The sequence below is a fragment of the Rattus norvegicus genome, chromosome 13 (genome assembly GCF_021556685.1).
Source record: "Rattus norvegicus strain SHRSP/BbbUtx chromosome 13, alternate assembly SHRSP_T2T, whole genome shotgun sequence".
NCBI lineage: Eukaryota > Metazoa > Chordata > Mammalia > Rodentia > Muridae > Rattus > Rattus norvegicus.
The window spans coordinates 23,017,836-23,040,832 of record NC_141546.1 but is presented as its reverse complement, the minus strand read 5'-3'; the positions used below and the strand labels follow the sequence as shown (position 1 = coordinate 23,040,832).

Genomic DNA, 22,997 nt, shown 5'->3' with positions numbered 1-22,997 from the left:
TGCTCTTACTAGGCTATTCATTGCTACCTATGAGGTCAGAGTCCAGGGTCAGTCCATGTATAGTCTTTGGGTAGTGGCTTAGTCCCTGGAAGCTCTGGTTGGTTGGCGTTGTTGTTCATATGGAGTCTCAAGCCCCTTCAAGCTCTTCCAGCCCTTTCTCTGATTCCTTCAACGGGGGTCCCGTTCTCAGTTCAGTGGTTTGCTGCTGGCATTCGCCTATGTATTTGCCGTATTCTGGCTGTGTCTCTCAGGAGAGATCTACATCCGGTTCCTGTCAGCCTGCACCAGAAGATCTTTCTGAATGGAGAATTCCAGGCTATGTGTTCTGAATGGTCTACCAGTTGGCAATTCCTCCAGAAACTTGTAATGGTTCCTCTTTTTGTTTCCTACCAAAAAGCTGAAACCTTTAGATTGCAGGAGAGGCCGGCTCTCAGGTCTCTTGTAGATACAAACATCTTGACAGATAGGTGGATGGGGGCGAGCGGCACAAAAGACCCCGCCTAAGTCATGTCTGAGAGAAGTGACTAAGAGAAGACCACAGTTTACTGGGTTGAGTTCTGGGGAAGTATTATTTATAGAAATGTGCCCTAGGGCCCAAAGTGTAATTTTATTTTTATCATGATTAAAAAAAAAACTGACATTATTTGGTTACTGGGGATTCTAGAAACTTTTCTCTAAACTTTATTTTTCTCCTTTAGAGTTTTTGGTCACAAAACTTTGGCTTTTTCTGAGATATGTGGAATGTACAACTCTGACTTGAGCCATCCAGATATCAAGGTGAGAGCTGGCTCCATTTGCGTTTTCAAAGCTTGGAAAATGTCTTGCACTTGCCAGAGAGAAACCTGAAGCAGATGAGAGGGTTGCATCTCACTGAGGTCACTTGAGCTGCTGGCATGCTGAGCTCAGTACTGCCCCCTGTGGCCTCCTCGAAGTCACCCCTGCCTGGTCCTAGCTCACCTTCAGGAACAAGTCCCTCCTTACTTCAATCAGTCACATTGCTTCTCCTCTTTGGTCCTCTCTCCCCACCCCTCCCGTCATCTCTCTCTGCTTTCCAACTCTCAGAAGGTTGACTCTTGTATCTTTATCTCTGAGATCACATGCTTTGGCCTGTTGCCCCCCCTCCCTCCAGGGCACATCATTCTGGAAGCAACTCCCTTGACTGGTCTCAGCTCTTTTCATACCTACTTGTTCTACTGATAGACTTTCTGCCTAACAGAACTGCTTTCCTCCCGTCTCCCTCTACCAGTTTTCCTGATACCACTCTGAGACCTCAAGGTCTTCGAAGGCAACAGGCTTCCTCGCACCTTAGACTCTGCCCCCAAAAGGAAGCTAAGCATCTGTTCAGGGAAAGAACGTCTGTAGTTGGGCCTCAGCAGATGAGAGTCTCTGGGTGACAGCAGGTGAGACATCCGGAAGCTATTTCCTCATGCACCAGGCTGTTCTCGGTATGAGGGAAAGTCTCACTCCCTAATTCTGAATTCACTGGCATCCTGGATGAGGTGGGCTGAGCATCATTTTGGTGTGTGTGTGGTTTGATGTGCACAGCCAGTCTTGAACACAGTAGCCCTGTGGTTTGTCTTTTACTAAGAATTGCTTCCTTTTTCTTCCTTTTCTAAGAAAAGGCTGGGCTCAGGAACTAAGGTCTCTCTCATGAGTTCATCGGCAGTGGTTATCCTGTGAGTACCTATTGGCATTAAGATCATACAGCTACCCAGCAGGGGATTTAAACACTGACTGGATTGAATACAGTTGTCTTGAGCACATGAGGCTGGAATGACACATTTGCCAATAAAAGCATCCATGTGGCTGGCACTCCCTGCTACAGACATTTGCCTGTTGTCATACGTTTTTGTTGAGATTCTGAGACCAACCTTTGCATTGCTGGAGGGAAATAGCTTATGCAGACACTGGGCTGGTTAGCCTGCTGTTGACTTCCCCTGTTCTCAGTAGTCCAGGTATTTCTGGCTGAATTCAGCACCTACTCCTGACTGAGAGAGCACATGCGTTCCCAGAGTTGAACGTTCTCTGTGTCCTTTTTCTCTCTCACTTCCTTCCTACAGTTTCCTCTCATGTAAACATAGCGACCTTCTTTGGAAAAGATTGGAATTTTGACCTGAGGTACTGAGACTGGGGTTCATGTAGCTTGTGACCAATGACCAGGAGACTTGGAGTTTTAGAATCACTAAAGTGGGACACCCTGCACCATGTGGCTCTTGACACATTACATCTTTGTTCTTTTGGAAAAGGTCAGGTTTTATTTTTTTTTAATCAATTGCAATTTTTAGGCATTAGAAGTTCTCTCAACCAACAGAGAGCACAAGAAACATAATTTTCTATAACCCCATGAATTAGAACCTGTCTCTCCATAACATAAAAAGAGGAGTCTCAGGCTTACATTTCTAACAAAGCCTGTTTGCAATCTAATAAAATCCTGGGCAGGAAAGTTATGGAGCATCCGAGTTTGGTGATGGCACAGCCTCACACCCTCGCTACTGTGTACTGGCATCATGTAGTTCCAAGATGCTGGCAAAGAGGTCTCCAATGTGGAGACTGAGACCTCATCCAGGCTAGGACACAGCCGGATGCCATCCATGCACCAGAGCATTCTGGAGGACAAGGACTAGATCTCTGTTCAGCTGTGCATATCAGAAGGACTCTCCCACCAAATGAAAAAGACACGGTAAAGGGCTGTTACCCACACCCCACTGAGATCTGGTCAAGGTCAAAGGGTATAAACTTAAAATGCAGGCGCCAACTCTGCCAGCGAATGATGCCAGGCAGTGCCTTTGTGGGCTCAGAAAATAGAGATTTGAGTCAAGAGACACTGAGGTCTGCTGCAGTCAGTGGATGTTTACAGAGGGCCTTGGAAAGAGTGGAGAAATGCTGGCTGAGTAGATTAAATGTGGAGAGTGAAAATAGGCTTCGTTCTCAGGATCAGATAAAGTGAAAGAAAAGCCAGAGGTGTCAAAGTGGGTCAGAGGACAATCAGACCAGCAGGATGGAGACTGCTGGGAGGAACTGGTGGGGCAGGGCAGAGCAGGGCGCCCTGGAATTGCTGAGCACAGCCCTGCAAAGGAACTTGAGAGAAACCGAAAAGGCAGAATGGCTTGCACCAGAGAAGCTGCAAGGAAAGCAGACTTGGGCAAGATAAGCTCATTCTTAGACATATGACCAAACTGAACACAGATAAAAATATTATCTTTTAATCCACTGTCTTTCAATAGGCAGAAGTTCAGTTCCTTTGAGCCTCATTCATAAAAGCAATAGGGACTTAAATTGATATATTTGCTCATGGAAGTCGAGAGAGAGACTCATGGCTGATTAGGCTACTTTAGATCAAAGGTTTCAGTAAAATATACTTGGAAATGGTGATACACAGAATACAATTTTAAGCTGCGGATAAGATAATGCTCACTGCTAATAGAACACTGGACATTTCCTAAGGAATGGCATAGTCTTCTTCCGCAGGCCTGAAGCCATCACTACTCACTTCATCCAGATGCTAGCAACAGGGCGAGCCCCACAGTCTGCCCTTTTGCTTTTCTGCTTCTCTTATCCTCCATTCAAACAGTCCAAGATGACCCAGTCCTTTATCCCTGACCTCTCTCAGTGCAAGTGCCCTGAAGACTCCCAAGATCTAGAAAACAGTAGCCTTCAAATGGTCGCTTTCTTCTTTTTCTTTTCTTTTCTCAACTTCATGCATATATGGTGTGTGCATGTGTGTGTTGCATGAGTAGCTATGTTAATGCATACATTGTGTGTCTGTTCATGCTACAGGATGATGTCAGGAACCATCCTTGGTCACTCTTCTACCTTCTCTGTTCTCTCTCTCTCTCTCTCTCTCTCTCTCTCTCTCTGTCTCTCTCTCTCTCTCTCTCTCTATTTCTCTCTCTCTCAGGCTATCCAAAACTGTGTCTGCTGAGTAGAATAGTTCCCATGCCTCTCCATGTCTCTAACTCTAGATTGGTTGTGCCAACTTGGACAACATAGTACCATCTTAGCACATCTCCATTACTTCCTCCTCCCGTGCTCTTCCTGTTAGGGTACCACCTGGTAATGCAGACCTGATCCTGTCCTCCAACCTTAGCCATGCCGGTTTCTATCTTCCCTCTCTTCTGTATGCAAATGTTCCTCACCACATCTCCTCCATCTCAACCCTTTATCCCCATGGCTACCTAGATGAAGGATCGGTGAATAATATACAAAAATGCTCACTAGTAGGAGCAGAGGGTCAGGAGGGGGAGATCCTAACTTGATGTGTGCCTCCGTCAGTTCCTAACCTTGGTCCAATTCATAGACACAGAGCTCCTTGAGTGAAGGGGAGACAGAAGAGACATCACAGCGCTGCCTACACTGTATACTGTGATCTCTCCTCTCCAGTGTTCCTCCATGGCAAATGCTGTGCTAGAATAAACGACGCAATCAAACACTGGCCTGAGCTGACAGTAATTCAGGAGACCCAAACCGCCGCTGTGACGCTCCCGTTAGAGCAAGGCCATAAAGGACTCATACGAGGCAGAGCAAGGAAGGTCCTCCGGAGGTCAAGTGGCCGCTCAAGTGTAATTCTCTTTTGTGTCTATTCCCAAAGAGACTGTAGGTCCACACAACCACAGAGCCTTCCTACACGTTATTCAGGCCAAAGTATTCGTGCAACTTTTATATTCCCTGCCTGAGAACTGCTACAACTAAAGTTACAAGGGAAAGGCCTTAGCCTGAGAGCTAGAGACGTCTCAAAGCTGGGTCTTGGCTTCAAATCTCACTCAATACTCTCTCCCTCCTCCTCCCCTCCCCTCCCTGCCTCCTCCTCCTTTTCTCCCCTTCCCCCCTCCCCCTGAAATACCATCCCTAGACACGGCACATTCTCTATCTTAATTTCTCTTGTGCTCATGCTTGCTTTCTTGTTTTCTTTCTTTTTCTTTCTTTGGCTCCCTTCTCTGGATTTCTGTGGTGCCTGTTTTTAGCACAAATATACCATGTTCCCTTGTAAAACATTTTTCCTTCACTGTGGCTTGCAAGAGCCATGGAAATGACCAAACTGTGTGGATGGATTAACTCCCCAGAGCTGGGGAGGGGAGGGCGTCTTTGCATGGATGGGCCGAGAACGGTCTTCATAAACAAAAGATTGCCTTGTTTATACCTCTCGTCAGAGTCAGCATCTTAAAAATCTGCTTAAGGTGAAATAAGTGCTTTTTGTTTAAGGAAATCATATGGGAGACATAGAAATATGAAATGTTCACTTTGTTTAATGTATAAGTCTATTCCACGACAGGTGGCCTCTCAAAGCGCACAAATAAAACAAAATTGCTTGGCTCAAACCTATCAGAGAAGGAGTAAGAGGCAGGTGGCGGGGCTGGGAGCAGATGGGCAATATTTACCTAGAGCTTCGTATTTTCTTCTTGCTAAGTGTCCCCCTGGTCAAATACCTCCCTTCAGATATCAAATAAACCTCCCAGGTCTTGGAATAGACTTTTATTACAAAGGTATACACCCGATTTCTCCTTTGTACAAAGGGTAGAGAAACCATATGGTGCCCATAGAGTGTGGAGTCTGGGCTAGCTTAAACATTCCAAGCCTCCTTCCAGACTTTTCTTTGAAGTTCCCAAATTTCACAGTCGAAATTAAAATAGCATAAACTAGTTTCAATTTAGTATGAGTCCCAGGAATTTTTTCTCTACCAAATAAGGAGGCATCAATCCCGATGGTCTGCATGAACTTGGTGTAGTTAAGGCAGATCTTTACGGTGAACTTCTCAAGCATCTGCACCCCTCTGCACCAGGCAGTCATTCAGAGGGAGCCACATAGGTCTCCAGGAAACACTGTGGTCCTCTATAGAGCACCAGCCCTTGACCATCTGTGGATTCTTCTCTTTCCTGGGCTCACCCACCATGCCTCCGATGTTTCTTTTCTTCCTGAGGCTCGGACTGCTACATGTATGTTTTTCTCCAACAGACATATATGAAGCTTATAGGTTGAAGGCAAGTGCCTCCCCCACCCTCTTTCTCCCACTGGATACATAGAATTAGCTTCTGCTCTTTCTTACACATGTCTTTGGCATGTTTTTAATTCTTAGCTGTCCAGATACAATGCTGCACGATGCTCTCTTTTGATGTAGTCCAAGATGTATAAGGGTTAAGCTAACTCTGAATCCTTCATCAAGAGAGAGGTACAGTTTGAACCACTCGGGTGCCTCAGACTTCCTTCTCAGAAGAGCTTCTGCCTTCATGGGGTTAGACACATAGACAGTGAACTATGATAGAAGAGGTACTCTTAGACCTACTAGGAAAGGCAAGTCTTCAAAGGAAAATGGGGTTTCCAGTGAGAACTGTTAAGCTCTGAAAAGGTTTACAGAGAAAGCTGTGGTCTTCCCTTTCCTAGAAGCACTGAAGTCAGTACAGAGCATCCCGTGGTGGTTGAGGGCTGACTTCTGGTGAGGTGTTGAAGCCTCCCAGCTCAGCACACTCAGGATTCCACTGATCCCTCCCAAAGTTCGCCTCGCTACACACTCCACAGGAGTAGGTTTGCGACTTACAAGAAACAATGAGACAAACATCAATTTTCATTTTTCTAGACTTCCTTTTTGTCAGTTTTTAAAGAAAAAGAACCTATCTCACATTTTCTGCCTCTCCTGACATTCATATTTAGCTTTTGTGTATTTCACCCTCTCCGGGTAACTCGGGGTACATTTGAGAGAGACATGCTCAACGTACGAACAATGTTTACCCTTTCCCTGCAAGATGGCGCAGCAGGACTTCTGCAGAAGACACCGAGCTGTGGATATCTTAGGGCTCCCCAGTGCCCTTTAAGTGATGTCATCATTGTTCATTTACTTATTTGTATGGGAACGTGCACACTGCCACAAGGGGGCTGGTCTTTCCTTCTGTCCTGTGGATTCTGGAGAAGAATTCCAGTTGTCATTCCCACTGAGCCATCTCTCCTGTCCCAGAATGTTTTGGAAGTTTCATTTCACAGGCCTAGTGAGCACTTGGCTGCTCTGTAGTTCTCACGGCACGTGGCAGTGGCTGAAGAGGTTAAGATACCTGAGATGTGTTTTCTGCTCCATCAGTGCTTACATTCTTGCACAGAAGAGAAGACAAGGTTAGATGACTGCATATGCTATGAAGAAATGGGGTTCTGTTTTACAGGGAGGCCATGAGATGAAGAAAATGTAATTGCCAGTTTGAATTCCATGCTATGGTATTTCTCTCTTGTTTTATCTTAAACACTGAAACAGTTTAAAAAGCTACTTATTGGTAAGTTATATATATATATATATATATATATATATATATATATATATATATATATAAAACATTTGTGTGTGTGTTGTTATATATGAATATATGTATGTATTCATATATGTATATATTTCTTCCTTTGTTCCTTCTTACACAAAACAATACTGCTTGTTATTCAGACAGCTTGTTCATATAACAGTGTATTCTTGAGGTAGGATGTCCATCTGTTCTTCATGGTTAACGCACTGCCTTAATAGCATCACCCTCCTGCGAGATACAAGGTTGCCCCACTGAGCTACCCCATGATACAGTGGCTTCAGCAGCAGCTGTTTCATCAGTCTCTAGTTCTGTGGGTCCGCTCTTTGGATTGGGGTCAGCCAGTGGCTTTTCTGCTGCTCTTGTCAGAATTTACATGTGTGGATACAGCCAGAAGACTATGTTACTCCTACGGCCTTCCTTGTTCCATGGTCGCCATGGTCTTACAGTACTTCCAATCAGTTCTCTCAGGGAACACTCAAATGGGCCCAGAAACAGAAGGGGACTGTTCCAGAGCATGGAGGTTCTGAGAAAGCTTCTTCTTGCCTTGTATTTGCTGACATCTCAGGAGTGAAGAGAGAGCTAACCTCAGAGTCAGAGGAGAAAGGAATGAAGAATGAGCAGTTCCCTGGAGAATGAGCAGTTACTCCCTGGAGCTAACCAGCTCCCCCACTGCAGCAGGCATAGTTAACCAGCTCCCACTGCAGCAGGCATAGTTAACCAGCTCCCCTTGCAGCAGGCATAGTTAACCAGCTCCCCCACTGCAGCAGGCATAGTTAACCAGCTCCCACTGCAGCAGGCATAGTTAACCAGCTCCCCTTGCAGCAGGCATAGTTAACCAGCTCCCCTTGCAGCAGGCATAGTTAACCAGCTCCCCCACTGCAGCAGGCATAGTTAACCAGCTCCCACTGCAGCAGGCATAGTTAACCAGCTCCCCTTGCAGCAGGCATAGTTAACCAGCTCCCCCACTGCAGCAGGCATAGTTAACCAGCTCCCCTTGCAGCAGGCATAGTTAACCAGCTCCCACTGCAGCAGGCATAGTTAACCAGCTCCCACTGCAGCAGGCATAGTTAACCAGCTCCCCCACTGCAGCAGGCATAGTTAACCAGCTCCCACTGCAGCAGGCATAGTTAACCAGCTCCCACTGCAGCAGGCATAGTTAACCAGCTCCCCCACTGCAGCAGGCATAGTTAACCAGCTCCCACTGCAGCAGGCATAGTTAACCAGCTCCCCACTGTAGCGGGTACAGTTTACCAGATCCTGATCTTGGACACCTGGCTACGTCAGTCTCTTGGTACTGCAATACTGCTCAGAAGATCGCTTTGCCATAATTCAGTTCATATGTGAACATAACAAATCCCCAGAATGGGGTTGTTGGGTTAAAGGGTAAATACTTTCCAAATTATCAATATATTCCGTTTCTCTGCTGCTATTTCTCTGGTTATTTTAAGCCTGTGCTTTTTGTCACTGATTTAGGAACTTTAAAACCATGAAAAGAGCTTAAAATTAGTTAACTATAAACTTATCTAGAGAGAGAGGGAGGGGGAAGGGAAGGAGAGAGGGAGGGAGGAGGAGAGAGAGAGAGGGAGAGAGAGAGGGAGGGAGCGAGAGGAAGAGAGGGAGGGAGAGAAACATGCATGTGTAGAGGAATGACAAAGAAAGATGCTGGGCGATTTTCCTGTCATTCTTCACCTTAGTCTTTAAGATAGGATCTCTTCCGGAACTTGAAGCTCACGGTTGTAGCAAAGCTCACTGGCCATTGAGTTTGTAGGATCTGTCTGTCTTTCTCTCAGTACTGGAGTTACATGCACATATAGTGATGCCCTGATTTTATGTGGGTGCTGAGACTTTGAACCTTGTTTTACAGCAAGCACTCTTTCTTACTCAGCGAGACCTCTCTCCGGCTCTAAACTTACCTCTAAAATAGCCAAAACTGTGGACTCTACAGATGAAATGCTTTAGAATGAAGTAACATGTATGCATAAGGTAACATGTCTCATGTCGATGCTTTGGGTCTTGCTCGAATGTTACTCTGGAGGCATTTAAATTGCATATAGCAGCAAGTTAAGGCGTGCTGTGTCTAAAGCCTTGATGAGGTCCATGACCTGCCCCAGTGTGCACGTTGTGTTATAGCAGAACGTATACCCAGCAAACTGTGACAAACTTCCCCTTAATGGAATCTCATTAATGCAGATTTGTGGTTTGCATGGCTCAGGTTCAGATGTTGTCAATTTGCCTGACTTGCTCATTGGTACCTTACTGGTGGTCCCACTTGATTTTTCCTTAAGAAACATTTTTTAAAAAATTGAACGGAGTTTAGTTCTGATTTCGGATTACTGGAACATGTTGCCTGTGAATGCATGTCTGTTAGGTCTCAGGCTGCCCAAGTATCCAGAAATGAACTCACCCTGGACCCTAGGAGGAGTTCTAGCATTTAGACAAAAGCCAGCATTCTTCAACAGTTGCCAAAAGGAGTCATGTCCCCTGTCTCTGGCAGAAGAGACAAATGGCTCCATTGGCTTATGCCTGTGACTGCCTGTGTGCCAGGCACTCGCCATCCTGTCCCACAGGTGCTTGTTCTACATTTCAAAGTCCTGGTAGCATCTCACCTTCTCACCTCTTCCTCTGCCAAAACCCCTCCGCTCACAGGCTTCCGCCCTGCAGCTATTCACCCTCCTTTAGTCCTCTGCTTTTACCATTGTCTCCCTCTCTCTGTCTCCTGCCATTCTCTGTGACTTCTGTCCTCTCTGTTCCCCACTATTCTTGGCCATGCCCAGCATGCTGGACAGACATATCCAGTCTGCCCTTTCCCTCTGCTCTCTCTTAATCACAGTAAAGACCGTAACCATTCAACGGAGCGGTGGTGTCGGCAGTTTCTGTGCTGCACCGCTCGCATACAGTGTCTAAGCAGAGACTCCTCTCTGATCTCTGTCCGCAGTAAATCTTCAGAGAGAAGTTCTATTTGAGTCTATGTCCCTACTTGTGGCCTTCGGGAAGGAGGAGTTGTTTTTAGATAAAACCTTGTCCCAGCCCTCCTGTAGCAGCCGCGGAAAGCACACTGTTTTCCCTTTTCTTTAATTCACCCTCAGATGTTTTCATAGGCGCTTGGTCACAGCAAAGTGGTCCCTGTGTACAAACCGCCCACTCTCTGAAGCATGATTGATTCGCAAAGCTGTTCTGCTCAAGGGCAGTCTGTTTTCCTGAGCCTGGATGTTGACAGGTCCGACATGCACAGATTTTAAAACAGGTCGCTCATCCGGGATGTAGGCTGTGGGCCAACACGCTGCTTCTTGACAGAGAAGGGAGGGAAAAGGTCCCAGTTTGTGGAGCAGAGGAAACTATATGGATCTGGACCTAAAAGGGAGACAACGCAAGTGTACCCACTCCTTACTGCAAAGCTGCTTGCTGCTGTTTGGTGCCAAGGAAGCAAACCCTGGCCACAGAGGAAATGCAAGGGAAAGGTGAAGACAGGGACTGAGTGGCAGAGCTCACACAGAGAGGCATGAGCTCCATTTGACTAGGAATCTCCAAACATCAAAGAGAGGCATACATTTAAAGAGAAACTTGAGACCGAATCAAAGTCTCTATGATGGCCATTTGGAAATGCAGCCAAGCAATGACACCATAAACAGGAAGAGGCAAGGGTCGGATCATGTCTCTGCTTGTTCATTTGCTGCATGGTGTCTAGCAGAGTGTCTTTTACAGAGCAAAGCCCACATTAATATTTATTCATAAATGGTGGGGCTAAAAGTAACTTTGGAAACGATTTGTCCAAGTCTCTTTATCTCACACACAAGTAAAATAAGGCTCAACCAGTTTAGTTACAGTCTCAGGGTGTCTTCTTCAGGCACAACCAGGCTCTGAATTCTAGTAAAGCTGCAGTTTATAGACTTACGCTGTCAGCATTTGAGTCATTGAGTAAACATGCTGACACAGTGGTGCCTTCCACTAAGCCCGAGTGGAAGGTGTGGTCACCTGCGGCACTTTTGGGAGCCAGTAAGACCTTTAGGATTTGGGATAGAGTGGTAGGAAGATATGTCACTGGGGATATGTCCTTCTATAAGATATAGGGACTCCAATGGATCCTCTTCATTTCCTGGTTTCCTGGTCACCAGAGGTGACCAGACCTCCCTTCACATGGTGTGCTGGGATGCCACGGTCATGAAGAAATGGACCAAGGACCTGTGAGCTAACATAAACCTTCCCTCCTACTAAGTTGACTTAAAGCTGATCTTCACTATAGTAGCAGAAAGCTAACTAACCAATTAAACAAATTTGTTGTTGTTGTTGTCGTCGTCGTCGTCGTCGTCGTCGTCGTCGTCATCGTCGTCTAGCCCTAGCTGACCTTGAACTCACAGAGATTCTCCTGTCTCTGATACCTGGGATTAAAGGCACACGCCACCATACTTGGCCTTTAGTTTTCTGTGTGATGACCCCTATTTCAAAGCCATGCATTCCCAGACAGTATGTGCATACTCCCCTTAATTCAGTTACGTCAGCCGCCATTCACACGGGCAGATCTTTGGGGCGGCGGGCATCTTGAGATTTGCAAACTGAGCTGACTTTCAGGAATCGGGGTTTCCAGACCCTCTGGTCATACAGAGGAAGTCTTCGATGTCAGCATTGGATGAAAATGTAGGCTTTCCTTACAGTAATGTGTTACACGCTGAAGATATCAGCAGCTTGGGAAAAAAAAATTCTGCGTGAGGCTGACGATGGTTGACCATAGTCAACCGGAAATCAGTGGAACCAAAGATCACTAGAAAGAACAGCCCTTACCCCTCAGTGTTCTCCTCTGTGGCACAAGCTCTTTGTGCAGGTAACAGAAGATGCCTGGGCTGTCCAGGCACACCTCACGGCAGGCTCCCCAGCCTCATGTGACAACCGTCACGTGAACCAACATCCTGTCTCTGTCATTTTTAGCCTTTGGCTATAACACTGCCAAGGAGGATGAGAATGCCTTTTTTATAAGTCCCTTAAAAATCACATTGGTCAGTATTTATTGTCCTGAATCAATTTTGACAAATGACAAAAGTGTCTAGAATCTTCCTGTCTGCTACAAGGATTAAAGGGTCAGATGATATCATACCTTTGAGGATAGAAATCACTTACTGCTGTTATACATGTCACAGAGAGCCGTTTCGAAGCCCACTTTTTGGTCTCTTCACTGGTGCCTCCTGTTTGGTTTCCTGTGTCATAAAGAGAAACATGCATGGAAATAAAGGCAGGGATCCTAATACAGTGTGGGTTTGGTTTTGCTGTTTGGTGTGAGGGTTATATGACTCTAAGAACACCGGTAGTGGTGTCTGCCTACATTCTGAGAATTAAAGGAGGTGAGGTTTCTACAGAATGAAATCACCCAGCCTATCTGGGAGGCTTTCTGCAGGGTGAAGGCGAAAATAAACTCAAACAAACAAAACAGGAAGACAGAAAACAGTAAGATGTGTGTGTTCAGACACTCGGAATCTTTAAAGCTTAGGTGCAGTTCTACCTGCCTCAAAGGGGTGTGTGTGTGTGTGTGTGTGTGTGTGTGTGTGTGTGTGAGAGAGAGAGAGAGAGAGAGAGAGAGAGGTGTATAGTGTGTACGTTTACGTTCACGTATAATGTGGATGTGTGTGATGTGTGTGTATAGTGTATACATTTGTATGTAGAGTGTACGTCTGGAGTGTGAAGGTATATGTGTGCATATGCATGTGTATGTATATGTGTAAGTGTAATGTGGAGGAGTCTGTGTGTTGTGTATGTAGTATGTATATTTATGTGTAGTGTGTGTTGTGGACAGTGTGGTTGTAGTTGTGTAAGTGTGTGTAGTGTATTTGTGTGTATAGCATGTGTGTGAACTAAGGCAGTGTGTGTATGTGTAATGTGTATGACTAGAGTATGTGATGTGTGTGTAATATGTACATTGGTGTGTAGTGTGGGTATGTATGGGTGTGTGTGTAGTGTGTTGCAGTGTGTGTGTTTGTGCAGTGTTTGGGTAGACTATAGCAGTGTATGTGAGTGTGTATGTCTGGAATGTGTGAGTGTGTATGTGTGTGTGTGTGATGTGTATGCATTTGTGTATAGTGTAGGTATGTGTATGGTGTGTGTAGTGTGTTGTAGTGTGTGGGGAGTGTGTGTATGGAGGTGTGTGTGATGTATGCTTAGTGTATATATTTATGTGTAGCATGGGTATGTGTAGGATGTGTGTGGTGTGTTATAGTGTGTGTGTGGAGGTGGGTTGTGTGGAGCATGTTATAGTGTAAAAGAGTGTGGAGTGGGGGGTAGTGTATGTGTGTGTGTATGATGTATGTTTAGTGTATACATTTATGTGTAGTGTGGGTATGTGTAGGATGTGTGTATAGTGTGAGTGTGAAGTATGTGTGTGTAATGTGTGTGTGTAGGTAGGTAGGTAGGTGTGTGTGTGTATGTGTGTGTGTGTGTGTGTTCATGCATGCATGTATAGTATATGGGTATAAGTATATGGCTGCCTTGCTTTGTTTGGCCTTCCTTTTGGTAGCGCTCGCTCTCTCTCTCTCTCTCTCTCTCTCTCTCTCTCTCTCTCTCTCTCTCTCTCTCACACACACACACACACACACACACACACACTTTCCTTATGACTTTAAGCTCTTTTCTAGCAGCACCCCAGTCCTCTTCTTCAACTTTCAGTTACTTTACAAACATAACTTCCTTACAAAATAAAGCCCAATAACCTAGAAGGATCTAATAGAATCTACCTTTGAAACAATATTATAGCAATATTAAACACATCAAGATTTTCCATTAACCTGAAGCTTTCCCTGGTTTAATATTTCTTCTTTACCCTCCACCTGCTTTACCAACAAAAGAATGCTTTCTCTGGGTATATACCGCACCTCTCAATTCTCCTTAAAAATTATTTTCATCTGCATTTAAAATATTTGAGGATAATGTGACATGCATAGGGATAGATTGAATATTACATTACCTTATAAAAAAATTGTCTTCTGTTCTTCCTTGTGCTCCTCCTTCCCTCCTTCCCACTCCCTGCCCTCTCTTCGATATTCTCTGTGAATCCCTACCTGTGAAGGTACAAACCGCCAACTGTACACATGTCTGACACCTCCAGATGTTACTGCCCTGAAGAAGCTGCCACTCTGGAAAACTCCATGGTTGGCATCGGTCTTCAGGGCTACGGCAGAAGGTGACAGAGAGAACCACCTTGGGAGTTCTTGAGTCACACTGGTCCTAAAGTCATCACTGGCAGGGAGATGGAAGGCCGTCTGGAAGTCAGAATGCTCAGCTCCGGATTGGCAGCTAACACATCCTGCCTGAGAAGGCAGCGAGGACACTGAAAGGCAGGTTCCAGCCACCTCAGCCTCCCCTAGAGGACCCTAGAATCTGATTCCACACACGAGTGTTTACCACCATGTATCAACAGGACACGGCCTCTTACAGTTTCAGGAAAACATGATCGTGCCTCACCTGCACATAAATCACTCTATTTTCTGTTCTAAGAAATCAAAATATGGGCAGAAGATAAGTTTGAAGGAAATTTGCCACTTCTGGTGGCCAAGTGCAGTCAAAGATATATGATCTTGATGCTAAGCTACTGACATTTCTTATTTGTAATTCTAAAGGGGAAGCAGGGTGCAGCACAAAATGGAGATACGAGAATCTGAGAAATTCAAGCCAGAGGATCCACCCAGCTAGGATGCTCACAGTGGCAGGACCCTCAGGTGGTTCTTAGCCCGGGGCCTTCACGACAGCCTTCTTTTTCTAATTAAAAATTAAATATATTTTAAAATTTCAATTTATTTTTAGCTACCGAACGTGGTGTCTGGAGGCTTTTGGACTTCCTCTCATGTGCTGGGGGCCGTCCTGGTCTTCCTCAATGCCCGAGCTAGCTAAGCATATTAACCGGCGCAGCGAACAGTCTCATTACTTCTCCAGACCCTTGCCTGGCTTTGATCTTCCCATTTCAAAGCCAAGAGGACCATGGAGGGAGAGAAATGATCGAACTGTGTGTCCTTTCTCCAGCATGGGCAGCCTCTTTAGTCAGGAACCCCCTTTGGGAAACCCAGGGACCAAACAACACAACCAGATTCCCTCCCCCCTCATCAGTGTTTAATTAATATTAATTCTTTATGTAGCTTCATCTCGTTTCTGAGCCTTCACAGATGAACTTTCTCCATAAACGAGCCTTTCAAAGTCTATATTTGAAATATCTCTAAGCCTCAGAGAACAGTTTTTAAACAAGTCGAGCATTGATTTCCTCTGACTCCCGCATATTTCTTGAGTGCTTTTCCTGAAAGATTCTTTGGTTCATTTAACACAAAAACAAACCCTGTCCCGGGTTGGTCGAGGTTATGGGGATCTAGGTAGTATGGACTTTTTTTCTCAGGAATTGCAGTTTCACTAGAGGATATAAGACACTGCAACAAATAGGCCAAAGGGAAAATTGCACAGCGCAGATTCCTGCACTCCTACAGGCTGGTTAGATTACAGTTTTATTGAACGTTAATGAACTCCCACAGCTCTCCCGCACAGAATTTAAAAGGTCTTTACTTTCTGGGGTTATAATTATGGTGACTGAATTTTTCCATACCAAAAATTAAAACCCATAGCCGGACAAAGGATTCTTGTGCCACTTCTAGGTGTGAGACCACCCATAGTTAGACTTTGTAAAGCGGGCATTTTCAGGCAGGCCCCATAAAAGTAGAGACTCATTAAGTAGGCATGCTTTTAGACTTTTCATTAAAAGCCTATAATGCAAACAGTATTTTATTCTGTATCTGAATCAACACGTTATATCCTAAAGAACTATTTTATAGCCTTAAGGTATGTGTTAGCCTATTCATAAAAACCCGTAGTGCTGCGCATTGAGGAATGATACCCACCATCATCCAGGTGGGGTTAAAAGTCCCTAGTGGTCTACTCCAGACCTTTAATTTTTCTTTTGAAGATAAAAGTTCCCTATTTCACTTTCAAAGTTCAAGGTTTTTTGAGCCATGCAAGTGATCACCATTGAGGTGTGCCGGATGTCAGCAGTTGTGAGCAATTGCTCCTGAAAAGAGAGGAAGGAGCGACTTTTTCTTCCTGCAGTTTCTGAATGTGTAACTTTTCAGACCATCAAGGTCATGGAGATGGATACTGGCCAGGGTGCCATAGCCCCAGCAGAAGCTCTTGAACTGAGGGTATTGGGGGTCTAAAATAGGTTGCGTTGATGGTTTAAAAATTCTGAGACCAAAGCCTGCTTGACCAAAACTAAGTGACATATCAAAGCCATACCGTTTTGGTGGGCAAGCCAGGTCCTGACAGACCATAAGCTTGGTGACAGACACAGGTCCCCTTTCCCAATCTGTGAGCTTTCTTCTTCCCCAGAGTTACTCTTGGTGCATCCCCAACTTTGAAGTTAGGGACACCCCTACAATATGATTACATCATTCTAACCCCTTGCTTACTGCCTGGACCAACTTTCTGTCAATGGAAAGTACATGGAAAAGGTTGGAAAAGCAATGTCTTTAACCAATGACTCCTTTGGTGAGGTGGCTTCAGAAGTGCTGAGGCTTTTCAAGGCTGACTTTTAACTGGACGGAAACTGAGTCCAAGCCACATCTTGAGTACACTCTGCTTCCTTTCACCCTAGGACCATCTTCTTGAAACCAGAGCTATATCACAGTAGAGCTGATTCCCTGCTCTTTTTAGTGTCCATCATTTATCTTACAAGATGGCTGCATTTATAAATTACTTATCTGGGTACAGTTTCTGAGTGTATTCCTTCTGATAAAGCATACCTTGAAGCATACCAGCTGTGGATCTGTACTGTTGGCTCACTGGTGAAGGAACTTACTGCTTTTCTGGAGAACTGGAGTTCTGGACCCGGCACTCACATCAGACAGCTGATAACCACTGTATCTTAATCATCTAACCCTCTTCTGACTTCCACACACACACACACACACTCACACACACACACACACAGTCAAAATGAAAATAAGTCTTAAATAATACATACCATGTCATCTATTCAAGTAACCTCCAAATTCAACTTAATTTCCCTTCCCATCTGTCCAATCATTCAATGACTATTTTTTGTTTTGTGTTAACATTTGTTTACCTAGTCTCTGTGTATGTTTATACATGTGTGTAGATGTGCACACATGTGTGTATGTAACATGCGTATGAGGGTTTGACGTCAACCTGTGAGTCAGTTCCCATTTTATACCACGTGGATACCAGGGATTGAACGCAGGTCACTGGGCTTGACACAGGTGCTGCCAGCAGCTGAACCTTGACTATGTAGTATGTGCAATATGGAGGGCCCCTTGCTGGCTATCAAAGATGCTGACTGCAGTGAACGGAAAAACCAAGGTCATAGCCCTTTTGTGGCTTATATACCACCAAGTTGTGTTAACCAATGTACTACTCTTTGGCCATTCTTGTATTCTATTAGTAAGAATGTCTTATCCTATGTCAAAACCCCTTACAGAAACAATTTAGGGGACGAAGGGCTTGTTTTGTTCCTGCTCTGGGCGTGTCTGGTACTTCATGATTGGGGTGGGGCAGGCAAGGCAGAGCAGCTCACCTCGTAGCACTCAGGAAGCAGAGATCATTCAGTCTTACCTTCCCAGGGACTCAGAACCTAGAGCATGTGGAGACTGAGCGCAAGCTCTGACATGGGAGGATGGAGCACTTGAGTTACAAGGGGTTTGAAAAGCCTCCGATAGATTTCCAGATTATTTTTAATAATGCAAGAGAAATGAAAACCAGGCTGTCTTTTTTTTTTTAACTATTCCACACTTTGCTTTGAGGCATTTAAGGATTTCTAATTAGTTAAATATTAATCATGTGCAACAGCCAAGCCAAGTAGACCCACTGTGCTGTTCTTTCCAAACATGCTTTGTTGGTTTGGTATCTTATTTGCTGGCAGCATTTCAGACTCCCCACATGATGCATCGGAAAGCTTTAAGATGCATCCCGACCCGTGGGCCAGCATTAATTTTGCCGCAAGCACTGCTCATGTGTAATACCCACATCAAGCGAGTTCACTAGAAAACTCCCTCAGATGCCTACTCAGAGTGAGTGGCATTTCACATAGAAGAGAAGCACAATTTCATCTGAGGAGGTTGGTGACGGTGTTAAACACCAATATTCCGTTCTTGAAAAGACTGAAACTATACACACACCAGCAAAAGTCTGGCTAGAGCATGAGGTATGGATGGCGATAGCTCTGTCACAGCGGCCCAAGGTGAGTTACTAAGATACACTCTCCAGAGTGCTTTCTTCGCCTTGCTTGGGGAGCCGTATGGCTTCCAGGGGTTGGGAAAGGGCTCCTGGGAATTAGAAAAGATTGCAGATTCTTCCCTTTGCACGGGTTGTGATCTTGGTCTCTAGAAGTGAGATAAGGATTCTGATCAGTGGTGTCTTTAAAATCCAGCCCTGGCTGCTGGGCATAGCCTGCCTGTGGACCGGACGTCCTAACCTAGTTAATTGGGGGTGGGGGAGCTAGAGTGCACTCAAAAACTCATCTTTAAAAACTTATTTTTTTTCAAATAGAAGAGGGCCTGGTTCCATATGATTAAGTTACAGAATAAATGATGGTATAAAATCATTGATTAAGCTTTGCATTCCAAACCAATTGCTTATTTTCTTCAATCTTGATGATGTAACTGCTATCTTGAAAATTATTAGGAAGAGTGGAATTAACAGTCTTACACTTGATTCCTTTTAGGGTGGATGGTGGCAAATAGCTTCATTTTACACATTACCTTGGCAGAAAACATTTGGACCTTTGCCCAGCCCCACAGGAAGACTGAGATCAGCACGAAGACCTGTGGTTGTGCGACACAGCTAAGATACAGCAGATCCGAAACTTAACCGGCAAGCCGGTTCCAGGGCCACGGTGAAAAGCATCAGGCATCCAAGAAATGGTTGTTGGTGGGGAGTAGGGACCTGATCGTAGACTGAGTAGTAGTCACTAACTGAAGGTGGCACTTTGCTGGGTGAGGTAGTGTTGGGTGGTGGGAATACCAGGTCTTCTTTTCCCAGGTGACAGCAGGTCATCTCTCACACTGTCAAAATGAGGTAGTGTGTGGAGCCCTGAGGCCTGAGCCCAACTGGTGGAGAAACATTTCTAACTACAAATAACTCCAAGCCACAAAGCTGGGATCAGCTTGGCTTTTTCTCATTCTTTTCTTTCCTTTCCTTTTCTTTTCTTTTCTTTCCTTCTTTTTCCTTCCTTCCTTCCTTCCTTCCTTTCTTTCTTTCTTTCTTTCTTTCTTTCTTTCTTTCTTTCTCTCTTTCTCTCTTTCTCTCTTTCTCTCTTTCTCTCTTTCTCTCTCTCTCTCTCTCTCTCTCTTTCTTTCTTTCTTTCTTTCTTTCTTTCTTTCTTTCTTTCGAGTAGGGACTTCCTATATTCCTCAGCATCTCAGTGACAGAAACCTGCTGTCCCTAACTCAGGCCCTTTGGCAGTGCTTATAATTTCATCACTTTTCTGTGTGTGCGTGTGTGGCATGTGTTCACATGTTTGTGTGTGAGAGTATATATACGTAACACCTGTGTCGAGGTCCTAGGACAACTTTAAGCATCCGTCTATACTGTCCACTTAATGTTTCTTGTTTGCCACTGTGCTGTGTAGTTCTGTCTAGCTTGTCCCTGAACATTTTGGGGCTTTCCTGTTTTCACTTCTCCTCTCTCCAAAGGCATGCTGGGATTGCCGTCATCCCCCTCTGTGCCCAGCTTTTAGATGGTGCCTAAACTCAGGTTGTAAGGTTTGTGTGGCATATGTTACTACACAGTGAACCCCAACCACAGCTCTTGCTTATCGTTTTAAATTGAGCATCCACGCAAGAAAATGGCAAGCAACTATTGTGACAAAGACTTGATGTCTCGGAAAGACTTTGCCAATCTGTTATACTGTGACTGCAGACCACACCATCTGAGACACATCTGGGAAGACAAACTCAGGAGTAGCAGGCACGAAAGGCTCCAGTGACTTCTCTCCATACACTATTAATAAGGGTGGGTTTTTTTTTTAAAATTGGTGGTGCATTTTGATCTCAATTTTTGAAAATACAATGTCCATGTATCTTTCACTTCCAAAGGTCTTTCCTGCATGCATGTAAGGCTGACTAATATTTATTTGTTTTCTCAGCAAAGATAAAACGAACTAGGAAAACCAGAAATGCCTGTGTGGGAGACTGGTTTAGTTGGTAAATTGATAAGAAATAAAGTGCAGTATTAGGATATGTTATGTGCACGCACGCATATTCTGAGTAGTATAAATTAAAATCAATATAACACTGAATGAAATCATGATCACGTGCACTTTGCTTAGAGTAAATTATATAGATTTGGACTGTCGGATTAGCTAAATAGTTCATATTTTTCACCTTAATTTGCCTACTCAAACATTTATTCCTATCACCCATATAACTAAACATCAATCTGTCTTAGCCATTCAGTAATTTCTAAGTGAATGCCTGTATTGTTTTTCAACAGTGCTGACCAGAGCGGTGATTGCCCTGGTCGTTACACGCTAAATCCCTGCCATATATTACACGCTTGTTCTCCTACTTTCTCTGAACCTCACAAGTCCTGAAAGAAGAGGAGGAAGGACAGTTTCCACAGTCATTTGGAACTCACCATAAGTGCGCGGGAGGGAGGTCTGGAACTAGCTCTCACACGGATTTTGTTTCCAAACATCATTTGCCTGAGGAGTGGCCTTCGTCAGTTTTTCAGAGTCTGTTTTCTGCTTAAGAGGTCACTTCTAAGTTAGAAATTAACAGAAATCCTCTTGGGATTGTTCATTAATGTTGCTTATTTCTAGCATCTTCCAGTCACCAAGTATGGGACTTTGTTAGCCATCCCATATGTTACCCTCAGCAAACCATTTGACACGTATGCAGGGAACTTTCCAGTTACTTCCCATGTGTATTTGTTTACCTCTCTTAGAGTTCCCATGGTATGATCATCAGCTTTATTTGTGGGGCCAGGTGGAGCTTGCCATCTGAAAACCACCCTGGCTTTCAGGGTAGTACCCGGTTCAGCTGAGCAATGCTGAACCATTGTTTATTTTATGAGATAAAGAACAAAGACAAACAAAAGAGCCAAGTCTGCTTTTAGAATCATTCAAGTGATGTAATTTTTATTAGTTGAGCTAATGCTAGACAGGGCCTGGTTTTGATTTAAGAGATTTCTACTGTTGCACAGGCTGTGCAAACCCAGGGTGGTGGGGTAGCAGTTACTGAAGTGATCCTAGGATGACATTGCGTGCCCTGCATCCTTCCATCTCGGCCGATATCCCTCCTTCTGCTGGTTACTGAGACAGGACTCTGTTGAAGTTTGCTTGGTTTTAGTGAATGGGATAAGCAGGATGGACAAACAGACACACAGGCATAAAGTAGGTGTCCAACCCGGGTTTAGCAATGGCTTTTTGGAGAAAAGAACTAATTTGCATCTTGGAGCAGAGGTGGCAAAGGTGCCCGGGTCCCTAGAATGGTGACAATGTGTATGGGGCAGGAGTACAGAGAGCAAGGCACTTCTGCAGAGTGGCAGGCCTCTGGATTGGGCTTTGTCTTCTGTGGGGATATTGACCACAGAGAGCTTAGTTCTTGGTTTGTCCTAATAGGTATACTGGAAAAACATTTATAGAATGAATAGATTTACTCCAAAGTATTTCCCCGATGCCGTCAATGATACCGTGGCTGTCTGTGAACCTTTTATCTCTCTTATGTGGCCATACCTGTCCTTTTTTCCTAAATTAACACTAGTTAAGGACACGCCTAGGAACTCTTTGGAGACTCAAGTGAAATAAAATGCTCAGTGCTATTTTTGAAACAGATTGTTGGTATAATACCCATTTTGCAAAATAGGGAAATGCATAGGGCTCCAGTTTCTGTTTTCAGTAATGAAAAGCAATATTCATAGGAGAAGAAGAAAGAAGGCCGAGTTCCCCTGCTAACAGTTGGGCCGTTGTGATTCGTCACCAACCGAAACCCCAAATGACAGATCTTCCTTTAGTCCTCTTCATATAAGGTGTTCTACTGAATCTTGGCTCTGTTAGCTCTTGACAGTATAAACCTCGTTTTCCACTGTATGGACACAGTTTAGAGTATTCTCTAGCTACACAAGGAAAGCTTTCTTAGGAAAAATCTTTCTCTAGATGTGTTTTTTGCCCTTGAAACTGAAATGGTGAAGGTGGAATTTGGAGAGTCACGTGTCCCAGAGTACAGACCTCTATGAAAAGAAAAGAAAAGAAAGAAAAGAGAGAAAAGAGAGAAGAGGAAAGGAAAGAGAAGGGAGGGGAGGTAGAGGAGGGGAGGGGAGGAAACAGAAGGACAAAAGAAGAGCAATGGTTCACACTTTGGAAAGTGAAGCCACAGGCCCACAATAATGTGTGAAGACTGAAGAGATAGCTAAGTGGGTAAGGAGAATGTTTGCAACATGAGTGTGAAGATCTGAGCTTTGGTTCCCAGCACTTAGGTAAAAGTGGGGTGTAGCAATGTTTGTTTGTAAAGCTAGTGTTGGGGAGGGGGCAGAGACAGATGGATCCTGGAGGCTTTCTGGCCCTCCAGTCTGGTGCCTCACTTCCAGTTCAATGAGATATGCTATCTCACAAGACAATATGGAGGGAGTTAGAGGAAGAAACAGACTTAGACCCTCAGTCTCCATACACACACACACACACACACACACACACACACACAAGCATGCCCACACACATACATGTACACACATGTATACAATGCATATGCACATAGAACA

The 22,997-nt window shown here is 44.6% G+C and overlaps 1 protein-coding gene across 2 annotated transcripts in view; it reads left to right on the top strand.

Annotated features, from left to right (window-relative positions):
• The window catches only part of Bcl2 (BCL2, apoptosis regulator), a 164,496-nt gene that overhangs the window by 92,516 nt on the left and 48,983 nt on the right, over positions 1-22,997 (top strand).